The sequence below is a fragment of the Lutjanus erythropterus genome, chromosome 8 (assembly GCF_056507025.1).
Source record: "Lutjanus erythropterus isolate fLutEry1 chromosome 8, fLutEry1.hap2, whole genome shotgun sequence".
NCBI classification, from domain to species: Eukaryota; Metazoa; Chordata; class Actinopteri; order Lutjaniformes; family Lutjanidae; genus Lutjanus; species Lutjanus erythropterus.
Window position 1 is genome coordinate 20261775 of NC_139324.1, and position 6237 is coordinate 20268011.

Below are 6237 nucleotides of genomic sequence, written 5' to 3' on the forward strand. Positions count from 1 at the left end.
TTACTCACTGTAACCCTTGTAACCCTTTGTCTTGACCACAAGTGAGACATACGTGTTTTCACTCACACAGCTCATGCACCAGAAACACTTTCATTTTTATCAATTTAGCTGTCTGCATCAGCTCCATGTGCGTCGCATCCCAGCTGCATCTGATGGGCGTAAATGTGAGCCTAAATGTTCATTTAAACTTAAAGTCTATTTTTTCACCAATACGCTGATACTTTCTTCACATTTTGTAACCAAGGCAGAACAGAATGTTCTCCAGAGCCGGATAGATGTTTACTCTGCTCCAGTTCAATCCCGCAGACTCTCCCTTCACTTTACCCAGCAGCTGGGAAGCAAGACATGGGAGCTTTTTAGATTGTGTCTGCAATGTTTTCGTGGGCAAACTGAACATTTACTGGCACTAGACAACTGTGCGGCTAAACTTTGATCGCTCTGTGTTCTGATCGCCATTGCTCTGAATGCAGCCACAAGCATTTGCTTTATTTTTCTTTATTTCTTTTGCTCCTCCAAACGCACTGTGCATACACACACATACACACTCACTGCTTATGTGCCATGTTGATAGAAAATATACACACTGCAGACTGCACAGAAAGCTTGTCTGCCCAATTAGCTGCTGGATGCTCTGAAATGTGTGTAAAAAACAGATCCTATATAGACAGATGCTTCGGTGTAGTGTGAACCATGCGAGTGCGATGCTGATGTCAAGTTTGCAGTCTATATAATAAATAAATACTATATAATAAAGATTTTGTGTGCTGAGAAGAAGTCTTAGATTTTTTTTACTCCAACACATGAAAAATGGGAGCAAGAATATAGTCTCCAACAATAGTATCAAGACCATTCAGAAGTGTGAGTGGGTAAACAAAAAACAGTACACATCCAATGTGGATATATGTAGTGCTAAATGTGCTCAGACATGCTGGTCATTACAGAACAACCCTAAAGGGCATTGTGTGAGATGGGATCATCAGAACACTGTTGTTTCTGTCTGGTTCCTGCTAACCACTGACTCCTCTGACCTCTGCCTGCTCTGAATGGATGCATATTAACACTGCAGGCTCTCAGCAACATTTAACCAATTTGGCAAATTATCTGTGAGGCCACTTTTATAGGGCTTTCTTATTACTCAGAAGGAGGGGGAGCTAGTGGAGACGGAGAAAGACAGAGAGACTTGGTGAAGGGATATGGGCATAAAGAGCCTGCTCCCATTTACATACATTACCAGTGCTTCGCCTTTCCCAGAGTCCCATGGAGGAAGCACCTGTTAGCCTCTCACAATCTTCCCCCACTACTCCTCTCTCTCTCACTGTTCTTTCATCCCACCATCGCTGCAGCTTCTCAGCCTCGACCCCCTAGAATCACCCCACGAGCAGGTGTTCTCCGTCAAACAGCCGATTCCCCCCACAGCCCAGAAACTCAAAGAGAGGGAACTGACCAGGAGGCCAAACTGGGCCCATGCATGGGAAGGGGAAGACTTTAGAGGCCTGGCGCTGGGAGCCCCTCCAGCGGAGGTAACACTGCACCCTGCCTGGTCCAGGTGTTTGATACCATCACTTCTTATTTACCACGTGCGGACATACAGTTGTTCCTCGGGCCTCAACTCAAAACAAATTGCTAGAGCGGAGGGTTGGTAAAAGAGACGTCTGTTCTGTCGTCGGAGGGGTTAAAGTTAATTTGATCGGGCATGTGTACTCTGGGCAAGGAGCAGAGAACATCTGCATTCAGTGGCATGGCCCCATTTGTTGCAATTTTGGGTCTCATTTCCATTTGCAAGAGAGATAACTGCTCGCATATGGAAGCAATAGATAGAAGAGGTCAATGCAATTTCTTTCACTGGGGGGACGAGGCAGGGAGAAAAACCCTTATGCAGTAATCTCAGTTGGCATAGGAAGAAACAAAAATCTGGGGTTTGGGGAAAGGAATTTCTTTCGGTGCAGTGATTCCTTGATTCCTTTACCAGCCAATAACAATCCAACAGCCCTTCCAAACCCACTCCAATCACTCCCATTACCACTGATTGGATCTGGTGACATGAAGCTGTAGAGCTCCTACGCGTTCATGCTCTCCCTGGGAGTAGCAAATGGCACACTGATAATAAATTAGAAAAAGATATGGCATACTAGTCATTATGTAACGCAGAAAAAATGTGGAAACTCAAACTTCACACAGGAGAAATTCAGAAAATATTAAAATTACAGAGTGGTTTGTTTTGAGATATGACTTTGTGGGGATTGGAGGGATCAGAACATTGCAGACACTGTATTTTGTTGGTGTAGATATATTAGTAAAAGAATTGACATACTTTAAGGACTTTAAAATTCACACTCCAGCTTTAGCTTTTTTATTTCAACCAAATTAATCAACAGAGCTTGAGAGTTTGAGGTGTTTGACATCCCTATTGGCAGCACAAAAAAAAATAAGAAGAAGGAGGGGTCATTACATCACTTTATTACATGGCTTTGTTGAATATTTGATTCTGATTGGTCAGTTACAACATTCTATTGTCTGTTATTTCTGTATAACAGACCATTCCTATGAAGCACAGATTGCTGCTATGGATGTAGTTCAGATTTATTTTGGCGAGTAGACATGTAATAAGTGAAATAATGTACAATGAGCAGGTTATTATTGTGAAATAACCCCCTTCAGGGTGATTCAAGACCTTCATCACCCTGTCTAAGTTTAATTCACAATAATGACTGCTCACTGAACATTATAACTGACTCATTACATCCCTTTGCTACTGGTGCCAGACTTGGTCTCCAAATGATTGACATTGTATATCTCACAAGTTTTAATAGAACTGGCACCAAAGTCTGAAGCATAAATTGTTCATTAGTGATGCAGCTAATGACCCTTCCTTCTTTTTTATTTTCCTAGATTGGCAGAACAGCATCATCTGTCTGAGTTTTCCAAACTTATGTTACAAATCACTGCTAAAAAGTAAATCAGTTTTATGATGTGACAATGCTATAATTCAGGTTTGGTTTGATTTAGGTACAAACATGACTTTGGTAGGTTTGGGGAAACATTGTGGTTTGGGTTAAAATATCTACTGTGTCAGGGGACCTTTGTCGTCATGGTTACAATAATAAATACATGGTTAACGTTGTGTAACAGTCATGGCTTTAAAAAATTATATCGAGACTGTCTTATTAAAGACACAGTGCACCTCATATCAAAAAAGCTTATTTTCCTTGGGCATAATAGTGTTATTTATTCAGTATGTCAAACAACACGATTCTCAGTTTAACACGTTTCAGCTCTGCCCATATTGAAGGCCAGAACTTCAACTCTTTGATCTTGTTTCTTCTTTTCCATGCACCTTAGAAATAAGTCGTGCCAGAAACCCCTACCTGCTTTTATGGTGTTATTTATCCATCTAGATGGTTTTGGGGTGGGCTGCTGAGTTTTGGAGATATAGAGAGTCGTAGAGACGACTCTTTCCAAACATCATGGCCTGGTTAGTCAAGACAATCCACAGACAGATAATTCACAGAAACTGTGAGCATTTTTGTGTATGAACAAGTTTTTAAACCGTAGGAACTACTTTCTTTAAAGGTGCTGTAAGGGACATTCTGAAACTACTGGTCACAAAACTTCAGACTGTCAAACTAGACAGCGCTGATTAAATATGGATCAAGATTTTGTTACTACATTGCCTATTTTTTCTTTCAAATGTTTAGTTTAATTATAATATTATGAAGTTGCTCACTAGGTAGCCATGTTGAAAACGGATACGGGCAGGAACATGTACATGCACAATCACAAACATGCACACATGGCCGTCATGGCCAAATAGAGAAGACTGAATAACAACAACGATACAGAGGGAGTGTGATGTCATCTCTGAAATCAATGAGGCTGAATGTTGTATTTAGCACCAGTAGTTCCTACATGAAACAATGCGCAACAAGGTCTGTAGATTTTTCTTTTTCACTTTGAGCAACACAAGCTAAGTGCCATCTATTTCCATTATATTTAAAAGCAGTCAGAAACCCCAGTATTTTTGATTTTGGGGTGAACTGTCCTTTTAAAGACCAATGTTTAATGTAGCCCTACATCCTTTTTGCTCTCACCATAATTTATACAGGCCGCTAGATATCACTTGATCGTAAACGTATGTTGTTGTGAGACACATGCTGAAATTACTGATGCTGTCATTCTTCTTGAGAGGTCGGCCTCTTTCTGACTTATGGCATGCCACTCAGAATCCTATTCTGTTAATGTGGTAAGAAAGGAAGTCTAATTTCAAGCTACAAATCATTTGTGGTAGATGTTTCGAGTTTCTTGTTCTTTTTGAGGTGTTGAATCAAAGCATGGGAGTGGGAGTAAAGTCTGGGATACACTGTGCAATTTTGGGCTGTCCCAGATGAAAGATTACCAGTGTGAAAGAATGGCAGTATCTTTGGTCGTTGCTCCAAAATAGTAGTCCTATGTCGCACTGAGAGAAAGGTTTAAAGACGGCCATTTTTACATGACCTACTAAAGATAGCTTGAGACAAATTTCTGACAGTGTCAGATCTAAGAATGTGCTGTGACCTACATCTACTTACCAACCAACAGGAATGCACAAATGGACATTTATATATGCTATTTTAGCATACTTAGCATATTACAAATACATACTGTTACCTCAACTGTTACATTTCATGGTAATAAGAAGTAAAGGGCAACTGCTGTACCGGTCAGTCATATGGATTAAGTATGTAATTTGAATAACATATCAAATGGCACTGCATCATCATAAACTCCCTCAGTAGGCATCAGAAGACTTGCTGTTATTCACTGGAGAGCCTGACTAACTAATGGAAAACTCCGGGCACAAACTCCAGACATCATTAAGTTACAGACGATAACTTCACAACATGTCGCACAATAATCAAAACAAGGGCCAATCTAATCTTCATACACTAACTATGGATGATTCCAATCTTCTCTTTCATACTAGTCAGTCTAAATTCAATACACTCAATCCACACTGCTCTGAAAATCCCCTAATAAGGCAAGTTAAACCTCGAGCTTGCAACTGATATGAAGTCACCAGAGAGCAATTACGCTTTAGCTTGATAGTTAGCAAAGGACCAGAGGAATGTCTTTTTTTCCCCCATAATGCCAGGACTTTGGAGACTAATCTAATTGAGTGTCTTTTTTTGTGTGTGATTATTTATGATTAGAAAGTGTTAGTGGAAAATCTGGAGGAGATATCTGGAAATAGGGGGTGTTTGATGCGGATCAGTGTCGTGCTGCTCTCCCTGATTAATTATGTCCGGAACGTCTAATGGCTGCCTCTGCTTGGGAGGGGTTGCGTCTCACAAAGACAAAAGCCCCCCGAACTTTTTAAGTGTTCTTTGAACTGAAATGGTTTCTGGAGTACTGAGTAATTCCTGGTTGTAAATTCTGTGCTGCGTGTTAGCTTCAGACAAACTGATTTATGTCAAAGAATGAAAGAAATCATGAAGACAGACAAAGAAAATGCCTTTCTTGGCAAGTGCCTTGTTTTCTATCAGTCATCCATTGAATATTATCGTTGGATTCTTTCTTTTAACATCTGCTCTGGGTGTGCAGCGTGTCTGTACCCCTCCATGTGACTCAGCCTACCGTCTCCTTACCAGTGCCCCCTGAAGCCCTCATTTCCTGTTAGGAGTCGACAGAATTGGATGAAGGACACGGCTAGTGGCCTCTTGGGGCCTAGATTAGGGCCTGCTAGAGCACAGAGAGCCAGTCTGGACACATCTCCATCCATCAAAACTCAAACTGACTCAAGGACCCCTTCAATCCCAACAGCGGAGAGGAATAATGTCCCCATAGCTTAAGCAGGTGCTTTTTATTTTTCTTCAAGGAACATGAGTGTTGCAGTTGAGACAAGGGTAAGGTAATGGTTTCAGCTGTAAGAACATTTTCACCATGAACAGTGGAACAATGGCAGCCCTCCATCTTGTTTCGGGTTAGCATGAACCTCAGGGTAGAACTGTGCCCAAGAGCTGACAGAGAGACGACTGTGTGTGCTGAGAGAGAGCTCATTAAGAGGACCCATGTGTGTTTAACAGATACCAAGGGCTCTCTTTCTTCCAATAACAACTCATTAATGAAGGTTTGTGTGTGTAAGGGAATTAGAGTGGCTGTAGTCATGAATCATGAGACACATCAGTCTTGTGTTATTGATCAGATCCCAAACACCAGACTGACAGAGATAAACACAGCAGCAATGTGAGAGGCAGGAAGAGC